The sequence below is a fragment of the Muntiacus reevesi genome, chromosome 9, assembly GCF_963930625.1.
Source record: "Muntiacus reevesi chromosome 9, mMunRee1.1, whole genome shotgun sequence".
NCBI classification, from domain to species: Eukaryota; Metazoa; Chordata; class Mammalia; order Artiodactyla; family Cervidae; genus Muntiacus; species Muntiacus reevesi.
Window position 1 is genome coordinate 27,359,859 of NC_089257.1, and position 14,324 is coordinate 27,374,182.

Sequence of the window (14,324 nt, forward strand, 5' to 3'; positions counted from 1 at the left end):
GAGACAACTGGAGGAGAGGCTGAAAGAACAAGTCATAAGTCTGCCCCCAAAAGGCAAGGGGCTGGGGTATTTATGTGATTACTAATAAAGATGATGCAGGTCAGGCGTGGGGAATGTGGGGATGTGATTGGGAATAGATGCAGGACTTGTCCTCCTGTGCAGGCGTAACTCAGCTATGCAACTCTGCACGTTCTGAGCGTGGAGGTTTGGGCCCTCAGATGTCAAAAGGTTCCTGAGTGGACCCTGGTTCAGTCCCAGTTAGAGGGTCAGTGGTCCTATCCAATCTTAACCCATTCAGATAGAATTAGCCTCCATGTATCTGTACAATAACTCAGGCAAACATCTTACTGTTTAGGCTTCATGCTGCTGGGAGGATATGCAAGTCTTAAAACAACCTTGATTAGTGAAGACAGGTGAAATGGATTTAACCTATGACTTCAGAGAGAGGAGGAATTGCTGGAATGGTGTCCTTGAGTGGATGAGAGGGGTCAGGTCTAGTTTATAGTAGGATTGGCTTTGGATGGAAGCAGAGATGGTTTATTCTTAATGTGCTTAGTTGCCCAATCATGTCTGACTCTTTGCAACCCCATGGACTGGAGCCCACCAAGCTCCCCTGTCCATGGGGATTTGCCAGGCAAAAGTACTGGGATGAGTTGTCATGCCCTCCTCCAGGGGATCTCCTCAACCCAGGGATTGAACCCAGGTCTTCCACATTGCAGGTGGATTCTTTACCACTGAGCCACCAGGGAAGCCCTGGGTTTTCAATAGATTGGCTTTGGATGGAAGCAGAGATGGTTTATCCTTAATAGCAGGAGGTTATCACCTGATGATGATAGATGGGGTGGTGGGAGCCCCAGAGGCTACAAACACTTGGCCCAGAGTTTGTGCAGCAACCACCAGCTTGAGAACACAAATGCGCATGTCTGTGAGGCCCAGCTGGAGACCCTGGGCATGGGTACCGGGAGCCAGGCAGAGGCTGGCCAGCCACAGAGCTGCTGCCTGACCGCGGGGGTGTTTCAGCCACTGCTGCCCGCAGCCAGGAGCGTGGGCCCAATGTCAGGCCAAAGCCCACAGATTCTAAACCTTAGCAACGAATTTCAGTGTTTCCAAAACCCAGTATAGAGTGAGCAAAGTCTGGACAGCCCCCACAGAATTCACCACTGTGGGAGTTCACAACCCCAGGATTCACAACTCCTGGGAGTCCTCCCACCCTAGGCATTCCAGGTCCTATCTCCCCTCTCTAGGAGGAAGCTAGATTCCCATTACCCCAGGCTGGTTGATGCAAGAGAAGCTCCCTTGTTCTAGAAAACTTCAGGCTGGCAAGTCCAGTGGGGGGAGCTGGAGACTCTTAACGAGAGTCAGAAAAACTCAGCAGCAAGCTCAAGGAGGGCGGAGCTGCCCGGCGGGGTGGCTGGTGGGAGGGCAATTTCCCATTTCTTCCCCAGAGCCTCCATTGCCCCCCACCCCCATCCATCCAGACTCATAAAACTGGCCACTGATTAAGTGCATCCTGGGCACAGCGGGAGGCAGTTGACATGAACAGTCTACTTCTTAGTAGTACCGGGACTCCGTGCTCTCACTGCTCAGGGCACGGGTCCAATCCTTGGTCAGGGAACTAAGGTCCAGAAAACCCCGTGGCATGGCAAAAAATAATAATTCTTACTAGCAACTTGTGATATAGGAACCATTCTTGGCCTGTTTTACAAATGAGGGGACAGAGACTCTGAAAGGTGGAGTGAGTTACTCTCTCCTCCACCCCTGGGCACAGGGCTAGGGAAGGGCAGAGTGAGGATTGAAGTCAGGCTTGTCAAGGTTCTCCCAGGCCCTCCTGCAGCGTAAAAGGGCACAGACATAGGGGAAGCCCTAGTGAGTCACCAGGAGGAAGCATTAGGTTCAACACCAGGAGGGCGTAGTTTGGGAGTGGGCTGAGTTGTCTCCCACAGTTGTCCCCCAAGGGAGAATGGAGTTGACAGTCTTCTGGTATCACAGTCAAGGTCTCTGGAGTGCCCACACTCAGCCCTGGCACTTGTCCCTTCATCCAATGGCTGTGGTCACAAGTCCTGTTATCAGGATGGTGGAGGAGGCAGGTCCTATGATTCTCAGTCCATCCTAAACGGAATGGAATGGAAGAGGCTGTATACCAAAAAGAAGGATGCTTGGCAATTGAAAACAAGATAAGGGTTCAGGTGAAGCAAACACCATATGCATGGAATAATAGATAAATGCAGTGGCATGCTGGAGCCAGCTGGGACAGCTCATGAAAGCCAATGGTTAAATTTTGAGGAATTTTGTAAGCTGGTTGTTAAATACAGCCATTGTTAAAAATTAACTTGTATCAAGTTACAACTAAACAGTATTTAAAATGAAGGTAATAAATATTCAAAATTCAGCACTCCCTAATTATTTTGCTCCATTTTACAGTTACCCATGTCCTTAAAGTTATTTATGGCTCTTGTGTCCGTATAGTGGAAATACTATATAACAGTGTACTAATGTTACATTCCTTCTGAGTAACGTCTGTGTTGATGTTTTGAAACCGGCCACAGTGAGAGTATTTACACTATGGAAATTGGCAAATGTACAAATCAGGGTTGTTCTTGCCCTCTCTACCCTTTCCAACCTCCATAAAAAGTTGGTTGTTAAACATTTACTGACCCACCACCAGATAAACAGGAAAAATCACTGATAGCTGAGCTAGAAGGAAAACTGCTTTGGAGCATTCAGAGTCAGGCTGAGGGTATGACTGAAGCTCCCTGCTGCTTCTGGCTTGTCTGATCCCTTAGTCACCCACATGGAAGAGGTAGGAAAGAAGAGCCTGGTCATACCTGCTCGTGAAGACAGGCTTTTTTTTTTTTGGCTGCTGGACTTGTAGGATCTTAGTTCCCCTGAATCAGGGATCCAAACTGTGCCCCCTGCAGTGGAAGCATGGAGTCTCAACCGGTGATGATGCAAGGCCCAGGGAATGTCCTGGACTTCAGCCAATCAGATTAGCAGCTTGTACTCTCAGGGCATCAGCGTAGAGGGTGAGCAGAGGAAACAGCCTCTGGGTGGGGGACTGACATTCATCCTCTCCAGCGGTAACTTTTTTGAGCTAGATAGAACAGCAAATCTGACAGAGGGTGAAACCAGATATTTGCATCATGACTGCTCCAGCAACGGATCATTAGTCCTGAGAAAAGCAGAGATTTCAAGTGTGATGGGAAAACCTCCCACCCCCTCATCCAAATAACCTGTGCCCTTCGCTGTAGCTAAAGGATTCAGGCAGGATCCAGTGTCTATAGGGGCCTGGCTTCTTGGAGCAGGAGGAAGACAGACGTCATCACTGCGTTAAAAGTTTCCCTCTCACTGGAGGTGAAGGCTGTACTGGTGCCTCGTGCACACTGGCCTTTTCTTTTCAATGGCATCTTGAGCCTGTCACCACCCAGATATGTGACCTTGGGAGTGTTACTCAACCTCTCTGAGCCTGTCTTGTCATCTGGGAGATGGAGACATGTTCTCATGGGTGGGAGAAAACAATGAAGAAGATAGAGGGGAAATTTTTCTCAGATGAGAGTCATGATTACCATAGTCATAGTTTTCCATCCTATTTAGGACTCATCTCTCACTGCTGAGCTACTAGTTGAAACTGCAGGGCTCTACAAAAGTGATGGGGTGAGCATGGCTGGGGGGCAATTTGGGGAAGAGGGTGATTCTTTTCTAGTGAGAGCTAACCACATCTCTCCCAGACAGCATCACATCCACCACTTCAGATGAGGTCAAGGACTCAGCCCCTCTGTAGGTGGTGCCCCAAAGAGAGGGCTTCCATCCCATCCACAGCCGAGCATCAGCACGTCCAAGAAGGTATCTGTGGCAAAGTGACTAGAGAGGAATCCAGAAAATACATCCGTGACACCAAGCTGGAAGATCACATGTTCTAGGGGCTCTTCTTGCTGGTGGGGAAAAGAGGCCACTCAAAGCAGCTCACTTAAATAACAAGAGGGGATGATGGTAGGGTTGGTGGTTACAAACAGTAGAAACTAGCACAAGAGAAAGAAACAAAGTGGGTGTCTAGGGCTTTAGGAGGAAAGGAATGTGGCGCTGTCCCTGGACACTTGGCTCCAACCACATTTGTTCTCTCCAATCACATTTGTCCCTTGGAGAGCAAATGTGATTGGCTCATCTGGGTTGCTTGTCTGTTTCTGTCCCTGTTGGGGTGGGGTGGCCAGAGTCCTGAGATTGCTGCCCCATGAGAGGCCCTTGGAACAGAGGAGCATTTATAGACACATCACATGTCCCCTCATGGGCCTCAGGCCCATTGGCATCGGGGTCTGGAAGCCACAAGGAGCCCAGGCAGCTGGCTCCCCTCTCTTCCTCTCACTCCACACACCTGCACACCTTCTGCCTTTCTCCCTAGACTGTTGACTCAGCTCAGGCTCCCCCTAGAGAATCACGTCGGGTTCCCTCTCACAGAAACCCTTTGCTAGTTTCAGTTCCTAAGAGAAGAATGGGAGTGGCTCGCCAGCTGGCTTTGGGCTCACACCACAAGTCAGGGGAGAGGAGAGACAGAGCAGCAAATGCCCTATAATCAGGTGATATTCTACTGGAGCCTGGGGGAGGATTTCTGCAGAAGGAGGAATAAATGTTAGCTGTTCCATCCATCATTCCCCAGCACGCCCAGGATTACTCATCTCATCTCTGCGTCTGTCTGAATGCAGTGCCAGCATTCTATAACTCTGAAAACGGTGCACATAAACTAAACCTGCATGCCTTTACTGGTTTGTTCATTCATTTATCCATTCAATGGTTCTTTCAGTGAAGCAGGTTCTTCACTTCTCTGAGTCCTTTTCCTCATCTGAAAAATGCACAGTACTTCCCCCTGCCTGGGGTTGCAAATTAACTGAGAGAATGTGTAAACTGCTCAGCTCATGACCTGACACATAGATGATCCTCACCTTCCTAGGGTTTTGCCAGGCAAGTTTGCATCGAAGTTTCTGGTCATCAGCACAAAATCCTGGTTTCTGTCTTGGTGGTGGGGGTGGGGGGGGTGGGATCCACTAGATGGCAGCATGGATTTAGACATGGGATGAAATTGCCCCCTTCCCCTCTCAGGTCCAGGGCCGATATTTATCGCTTGCTCATTATTATCTAGAAGAAAATGCAATTTGGAAACCCTTAGGGAGGAGGAGACATTGTGTCCATTGCAGACACTCATTGCAAAAATAAACACAGGTGCAATGTCAGCCCTTTCCCAGAAGAGGCAGGTGGCAACCTGCTGGGAGTCACGTCTCACTCCCACAGGAAAAATCTCTTTCCAGAACCAGTTTCAAGGTTAAAAGCCCAGTTCACATGAATTAAAAAAAAGCTGGACAGGACCCATTTATGCTGATTTTCTGTATTGGTCTGCTCAGGCTGCTATAACAAAGTACCATAGACTGGGTGGTGTAAACAACAGACATTTATTTCTTACAGTTCTGGAGGCAGGGAAGTCCAAGTTCAAGGTGCTGGCCAATTTGGTTCCTGGTGAGAGTTCTCCTGGCTTGCAATCAGCTGCCTTCTTGTTGTGTCTTTACGTGACAGAGAGAGGGAGGGAGGGAGGGAGGGAGAGAGCACTCTGTTGTGTTTCCCTCTTGTTGTTGTTATTTAGTCACTAAGTCGTGTCTGTCTCTTTGCGATCCCGTGGACTGTAGTTCACCAGGCCCTCTGTCCACGCGATTCTCCAGGCAAGAATACCAGAGTGGGGTTGCCATGCCCTTCTCCGGAGGATCTTCCCAACCCAGGGATCAAACCTGAGTCTCCTGCATTACAGATGGGTTCTTTACCACTGAGCTGCCAGGGAAGCCCCTCTTTCTTCTTATAAGGACATTAATCCCATCATGAAGGTTTGACCTCAGTCAGTTCAGTTGCTTAGTTGTATCCAACTCTTTGCGACCCCATGGACTGCAGCTCACCAGGCCTCCCTGTCCATCACCAACTCCTGGAGTTTACTCAAATTCATGTCCGTTGAGTCGGTGATGCCATCCAACCATCATCTAAACCAACCTAATTACCTCCGAAGGCTCCATCTCCAAACACCAACACATTAGGGATTAATGTTTCAAAATATGGGGGAGGGGAGGACACGACGCATTTTAATCCACAGCAATCAGTGTTGTCTAACAGAACTTCTGCAGGGGCAGAAATGTTCTAAATCTGTGCTGCTTAATATGGAGCCATTAGTCACATGTGGCTATTGAGACTTGACATGTGGCTTGAGGAACTGAATTGTACGTTTTATTTTTAGTTATTTAAATTTCAGTTTAAATAGCCACATAGGGTTAGTGGCTACCATAATAGACAGCTGAGGACTAAAGAGGGATATATATATATACTTCCCCAACCCCCTCTCCTTGGAGAAGGAAATGGCAACCCACTCCAGTATTCTTACCTGGAGAATTCCATGGACAGAGGAGCCTGGTGGGCTACAGTCCATGAGATCGCAGAGTCAGACACGACTGAGCTACTAACACTTATTTAATTGATTTGATTGTGTTACATTTGGAAAGAGGGAAATTTGGGGTTTAATGTAGGCTTGGTTTCCAAAGTTCGTTGATACGGGAGCAGGTAAAATTGGTATCTCTCTATAAACCAGTGAAGTGAAAGCACTGCCCGTGGTGACATAGTGGTCAGCTGGCCCACCTGCTCCCTCCAAGTAGCAGCTCCTTCCTGGGTAAGCCTCCAGGAATCTAGGTTCCCTTTCTATACCTCCTGGGGGTGACTTGGGAAGAGTCACAGGTCCATCAGGACAGGCTTGCTAGTCCAAGGTGCTTCATGTGTGTTTGTGTTCATGCACATATACGTACACGATCGGGCCTCTTATAGAATAAGGTTGTGAATCTTTACAGGGGAAAGAGGGGTGGTTTCCTAGTCCAAATTGTCCACTGCATCCTTCCTGATCTATCCCAAAGAAACAGTTTATTACACGTGTGTTTCAAGAAGTGATGTCATTTTATAGTTTGTTTTAGGAACAGAGCAAAGATGCTCTGATGGGACCAGTCTAGCAAAGGACAAGGTGTTTGGGGGTCTGGCACAAGAAAGAAAGACCACTGGGGTTTAGTGACGCTCTTGGAGTTTCTCCCAAGCCCTGCCACACCCACTGCTATCAACTGTCAGGTACCTGTTAGCAAGCAGTGTCTCTGTGCCAGGTCCTGGGTTCAGCACTCTAGTTCCAGCACCTCATTAATAAGTACAGACTGAACCCGTGAGGCTCTTGTCTTCAGCCCCATTTACAGAAGCACCGAGAAGTGTACAGCTAGGGTGTGGGCAAGCTGCTCCAAGGCCCAAATACTTAAACCCTAGCTCATTTTTTGTTGACTTCAATCTATTTTATTTTCCCTGTTCCCCTCCAGCCCACCTCAGCTAGCTGCTACGGAGAATGTTTCTGTGAGCAAATGTCATAACCGCCAAGAGACTGGACTCCAAGATAACGACAGGCAAGTTTTCTCCCGAGTTCAGCTCAGGCGAACTCCACTTTAGCAATGCTGTGCCTTAGCGGTTACAGGGTAGTCTCATGGAGTTTTCCCAAATCGAATCTTATTTTCCACTGGCCTACTGTATAATCCTGGTAATGAGTTCCACGTCAATCTTATAGAGGTGATCATCTTTGCTGCTGACTTAATGCCCCAAGCCCAGGTGGTGGTGTTTTTTTCTTTTGGCCTTGCTGCACAGTATGTGGGCTCTTAGTTCCCTGACCAGAGATCAAACCACATCCCCTGCATTGGCAGGGTGAAGTCTTAACCACTGGACCAGCAGGGAAGTCCCAAGCAAGCCCAGGTGTTTTGGAAAGAGTTGTGTGCTGTGATAAGGGTGTATGCCCTGGGTGGGTTGAATCTTTTGGGTGCTCAGAAAGATGACTCAGAAGTGATGGGACCATGAAATCTGTGGGAGATCTCCAGCCAGCTCCAACTAGTCTCACCCCAGCCAGGTGATGAAGGGCCTTCCCTGTCACAGTACCAGTCCCCTCTCCCTAGGTGTCCTGAGCTCAGCCTCTGTTTAGGGGCCTTATGGGTGTCCTGAGCTGTTGAAAAGGGACGCTGTCTACAATGGGGGGCCAGAAGGGGCTGAGCATTAGCAGTCACTCCTGGTGGATCAATAGGTGATGCTTCGGCTCTGGCAAGATAGTGAGTTCTTCAATGCTAGAAGTATTCAGTGAGTGAAGTTGTTCAGTCATGTCCAGCTCTTTGTGACCCCATGGACTGCAGCCTACCAGGCTCCTCCATCCATGGAATTTTCTAGGCAAGAGTACTGGAGTGGGTTGCCATTTCCTTCTCCAGGGGATCTTCCTGACCCAGGGATTGAACCCGGGTTTCCTGCATCACGGGCAGATGCTTTACCATCTGAGCCACAAGGGAATCCCAGAAGTATTCAAGCAGAGATTAATCAGTAACAATAACCTTGCAGTTGTCAACTGCGTGTTCTCTCTTTCCAGCTCTACAGTCATTTCACTGACTACATCTTAGCTTCATTTCACAGAGAAGGCTCAGAGAGGGGACATGACCTGCCCAATGTCACACACATCTAGAATGTGGTGAGGATGAGGTTCAAATCTAGGTCTGGGTGACTCCAAATCCTAACATGGGCATTCCTTTAAAATATGATAACAGTGGTCTTAACAGACATTCAGAGCTAAAGCAAAACCTTTCAGAACCCAAAACTGAAAATATGTTGGTGTCCTCTCACCCCATACATAAATTAAAATCAAGGAAATTCCTCCACTCCCACCCAGTGTGACTACATTGCTTTTTACTCCTAAATATTAAATTACATTTAAATCTCTCCATCTGCACCCCCTCCATTCCCTGCTCCCTCATTCTGCATACCTGCCTTGCTGAAGCCCTTCTTATGCTTCATCTTTGACTGGGTAAGCTTGTGTAGTATCCACAGAGCATGAGGTCTTTTTCTGTGTTGATTCCAGGGTGGAAAGCTGGATAATTTTCCCACTAAACTGTCTTCCAACTAAAAGAGTCTAGGATCCTATAATTTCAAAACCAGTAAGATAACATCAGTGATCACATGATGATTTCCAATATTATGAGAATTTATAAATACTTGTTAAAATCTTTTCTTTATGGGTAATGGACAAAGAACTACTAAGTAAGAGAAAGGACAAAATGTGAACATGAGTATCCACTAACATCAGTAAGACAATGTGCTTTATTTTATATGTAAGTTGTCCAGGAGAAAACACAATTTCAACCAGGCAAAACAGGCTAATGCAGCAAAGAAACGGTATCACAAAGAAAGAAAAAAGAAAAAGAAATGATAATCACCGCAGAGCTCTACCTGGTTTGCCTCTTTAGATTTGCTCCATAGAGCACATTTTGTTCAGAGGCTGAATAAAAACCGAAACCCATTCATTAATAAGCCAGCACATCCAGAATGGCAGTTTATTGATATGAACAGTGCGCAGTGAGAGTGTTCAGTGGACTGTGGCTTCATTCGTAAAGTATACGTTTCTTAAAATTTTCATTTGATGGCACAGTACAGTCCCTAAATTGGTTGTTCTTTTCCTTACAGTTTGGGCTCCTGATTTCATTTGGTGGTGACAGCTCTGAAATTTGGTTTTGTAATGCTCACTGATTCCTGGCAGTTGGCAATTCGTTGTCTATCCCCAGAGGGATATTGTGGGCACCTTACTAATCAGTTAAAGATCTTTGGGAAGGAGAGTTGTGCGTAGCATAATCAGAAGCTGCAGTGGCAGAGTCTGTCACTTTCTAAACCTAAACGTTTCCAGAAAGAAGGGGACTTTGGTTTTCATTCAGCTGGCTTTGATGTGGTAGAAAAAGCACAGAATGAATGGTGAGTCCTTCATATGTTGGGCTCTGTGTCTCAAGGATCAGTCCGCCTTGACTGTGAACTCTGAGGGCAGGTGCTGTGTCCTGCTGACTCCTGATCACCTAGCACAGTGTCTGATGCATAGTTAGTATTCAGGAAAGTTTGCTCAGCCAGTGAAGGCCTGAATGGACAGCTATGTGGAAGCTTTGGTCAGTGCTTCCTATACAATTCCAGTTAAATGAAAGATTAACCATCAACAGACACACACAACCCTGGCAGGGAGACAGCCCCATGCAACCCTTCTCCAAGCCTCACGTCTGCTCAAGTCATGGGTCTAGCTTCTGGTCTTGGTCTTTCATCCTCTTTTACCTGGACCTATTCAAAGAGTTGGCTCCTGGGACACAAAAGGCTTATCTGGGACCTAATTTTAGAGACAAAAACTTAAATTACAGAGATGCAAACTTTTAGTTCCCCAAATACCTGAATATTAATACATGCAGCAACTAGGGCAATTAGGCAACACTTTATTTTCACAGTCTTAAGACTATCCAGACCCTGAGTCTAGATAGGCTTTCATATCTAGACTCTAAATCTCCCTGGTCTCAAGGCTACTTCTTACCCAGTATTCTGCTTTCTTTGATCTTTGTTTTGCCTACAGCCTATCATGGCCTATGAGTCTTGACCATTTGGTTTCAACATCTGCAGCTAACAGACTCTGTTTCTTGGTATTAATATTTCCTAGAGAATCTGGTTGATCTAGTCCCATGTGCTGAGTCACAGTTTTTTGATGGGTGATCAGCCTATGAATTGGGGCTTCTGGGGCAGATGTGTCATCTGTCCAGTCAGCTTAGATCAGAGGGCAAAGCATGGAGTATAACACATAGCCTCTGTTTAGACCTGAACATAAGGCTGGCATCATGATTGCTGCGACTGGCAATGGGGGCAGGGCAGCGGAGAAGTAGGTGGTCTTGGGAGTTTGTGTCCCATACTAACATCGTCCCTGGACTCATTGGGAGCACTGAATGGGACTTCCTTATGCTCCGAGAAGGGCATGTGAGCAGACACTGGCTTACTCTGCCCCTGTACACCATCTGTTCCAATGATACAGTCATGAATGGGCTGGAACTGCTTCTCAGGGGCCTGTGGCTGGCCAGGGGTGAGCTCTTTTAGGCTGATCAGCTCAGGCTCCAGGCTAAGACCATAAGGGGTCTTGCTAGACCCACAAGTGTCTTTTAAAAAACCCCAGTGGGAAAAAACAAAACAAAACTCCAGCGGATACTGCTGTGTAACTGGTTTATGAGGGAGATTCCATCTCACCATCTGGAGGAGGTAAAACGAGGAGCAGGCAGGTTTGGGGGCATGAAAGCCTTCAGTCTTGTCCGACTCTTTGCAACCCAATAGACTGTAACCTGGAAGGCTTCTCTGTCCATGGGATTCTCCAGGCAAGAATACTGGAGTGGGTTGCCATTCCCTTCTCCAGGGGATCTTCCCAACCTAGGGATCGAACCCTGGACTCCTGCATTGCAAGCAGATTCTTTACTATCTGAGCCACCAGGGAAGCCCTTTTACCATTTTATTTTACCATAAAAACTCTAATTGCTTATGAACACTATTCCAAGCAGAGGCCAAAGACATACAAACTTAATTAGGAAGCAAAGCATGACATGACAACAGCTACAGTCAAGCTCCTGTTCAGTACTTGCCTTTGCCCAATGTGTCTAATGTGGTTGGTGAGAATCCCTGGCCTAGGTTTTCACCTGCAGAGTGAAAGCACAGGTACAAGTACTTACAGGTTCTCCAGATCATAGGCAACAACAGCGGTGATGCAGGTGAGGCTGGCTTTCACAGGCAGTTCCAAATGTAGGATCATCTTTACCTTTTTATTTTATAGCAGAGATTTAAAAACTTTACAGAACATGTTAGTTCAGTGGATGGAAGGACCTAACATATTTCCCTGGATGAAACTGAATTATGAAGCTAATACTTTAAGAACATCTTCAAATATACTTTCCAAGACACTTTCTGATGCATTCTGCCAAGTGATCTTCATAGCCACCAGAGGTGGGACATGCAGGAGTTCTTATGCCCATTTCACAAGTGCGGAATTAGAGATTGGTTTAGAGCGAGTTGTCAAGGCTATGATCGTTTCTGCTTTTTTCATAATTTCCAGACCAATGATATTCCTCTGATTCTGTTTGATAAAACCTTCTCTCAACTCAAGTTTCTGTGTGGGTTGTGTGAGGGTGGGTGTGGGTGGGTGGGTGAGTTTAGACGTAAGGTCGAGATGGGGGAAATAAGGTGAAGCCACAATTTACGTAAAATACCTTGATGGCCTCCCTCCATAATTTACAAAAGTCAGAGAATAAAAATAATCCATTTCTAGATTTCGTTGCATAATGGCTTTCGTTAAAGTCTGGATTTGTCCTTTGAAGACAAATTCTGCCCCAGCACAAATTTCCCTATTTTGGAAACCTGCCTAATCAAAGCAACTTAGTAACTTCTAAAAGAATTGTCTCTGGAATCATGAATTCTACTTCCTAAATATTCCTTTCCAGAAACACCCTGCATTTTAGCACTTATCACAGGCTACTGTTCTTGATTTCCTAAGAAATCAAGAGAATTTTCAATACTTGGGAGACTGACTTTTATATATTTAGAATGGAAGAATCACAGTAATATGTTTCACTTGAAACCAATATGGTTTCAAAAGGCTCTACTGAGAGTCTCATCAGTTTTCTCATCACTCAAGTGTGTGGCCAGGAGCCATATTAACCACACCTGAGCTAAAAGCATGCATTTCAGTTTACAAGTATTTATCATCTGCTGAGGAAGACATCCTGCTAACTGGGCCTCAGTCAGAAGTCCCTTTCTAGATGCAGCAGCAGTATCAGCAGGACTGGTGTTGGGGTGGGAAGTGGTTGGGGCAGGTCTGACCAGCCCACCAGGTTTCAAGCACACATGTTCTCACCTGATGTGGCAGTCGAGGGTGCCCTTTCCTCTTGGTGCCAATGTCCATAGGGACCACCCAGCTGCTGGCTGCTGTCCTGGGGTGGGTGGCACACTCCCTCCTCGGGGTACAAGCCCCCAACCAAAGCCTTCACTGAAAGGTTTGGTCTGGAGCGCGGGTGGGGGGGGGGAGGCATGCTTTTGTCACATGACCCTGTCTCTTGCTTATAGCTGATTGTATAGGCACTTGACCCAAGCGTGGCTCATCATAGGCAGATGAACTGGACCAATCTGAGTCTCAAGAATTTGCCCTGGGAGCACAGAGGGGTGTAGAGAGGGGTGGGTACTCAAAGGGTAAAGTTGTGCAGAGTGGGTCCTGGGGTGGATTTTTTCAACTAAATAAACACCAATGAGAAAACAGAGAAGGTAGCAGGATGAGGGAAGCAAGAGAACTAAGCAGACATGTAGAGATGAAAGCAGGTGTGGAGAGAGGACAGGAGCGAGCAAGCCAAGTGACACGTGAACAGCCCTGCCCAGGGATCAAACCTGTACCCCCGGCATCGGAAGTGCAGTCTTAATCACCAAGGAAGTGTGTTTTGTTTCCATGGAATCTGTTTTGTTTCCATGACATGGCCCCTGCACAGGCCACACCTGGTCTTATTATGCTTTGCTTTATTGCGCTTCGTAGATATTTCTTTTTTTTTAATTGAAGGTTTGTGGCAACCTTCTGTCAAGCAAGTCTGTTGGCACAATTTTTCCAACAGCATTTGTTCACTTCTTGTCTTTGTATCACATTTTGGCAATTCTTGCAATATTTCAAAATTGTTCATCATTATTCTATTTGTTACAGTGGTCTGGGATCACTGATCTTTGTTGTTATAATTGTTCTGGGCACCACAAACTGCAGCCAGATAGAGGACAAACATAGTCAGTGTTGTGTGAGTTCTGACTGCTCCACTGATTGGCTGTTTCCATTTCTCCTCTCCCTCTCCTTGGGTCTCTCTATTCCCTGAGACACAGCAATATTGAAATTAGGACAATTAATAATGCTATGATAATCTCCAACTGTTCAAGTGAAAGAGTTCAGTGTCTCTCACTTTAAATCAAAAGCCAGAAATGATTCGGCTTAGTGAGAGGAAAAGATTCTGATGCTGGGAAAGATTGAAGGCAGAAGGAGAAGGGGATGACAGAGGATGAGTTGGTTGGATGGCATCGCCGACTCAGTGGACATGAGTCTGAGCAACCTCTGGGAGATGGTAAAGGACAGGGAAACCTGGCATGCTACAGTCCACAGGATCACAAAGAGTTGAACACAACTTAGCGATGGAACAACAACAGTGAGAGGAAGGCATGTTGACAGCTGAGACAGGCCAAAAGTGAGGCCTCTTGCAGCAGTTAGCCAAGCTGTGAATGCAAAGAAGACGTTCTTGAAGGAAATTAAAAGTGCTACTCCAGTGAAAACACAAATGAGAAGAAAGTGAAGCAGCCTTTTTGTTGATCTGGAAAAAGTTTTAATAGTCTAAAGGTCCAACCAGCCACAACATTCCCTTAATCAAGGCCTAACCCAGAGCAAGGCCCTAACTCTCTTC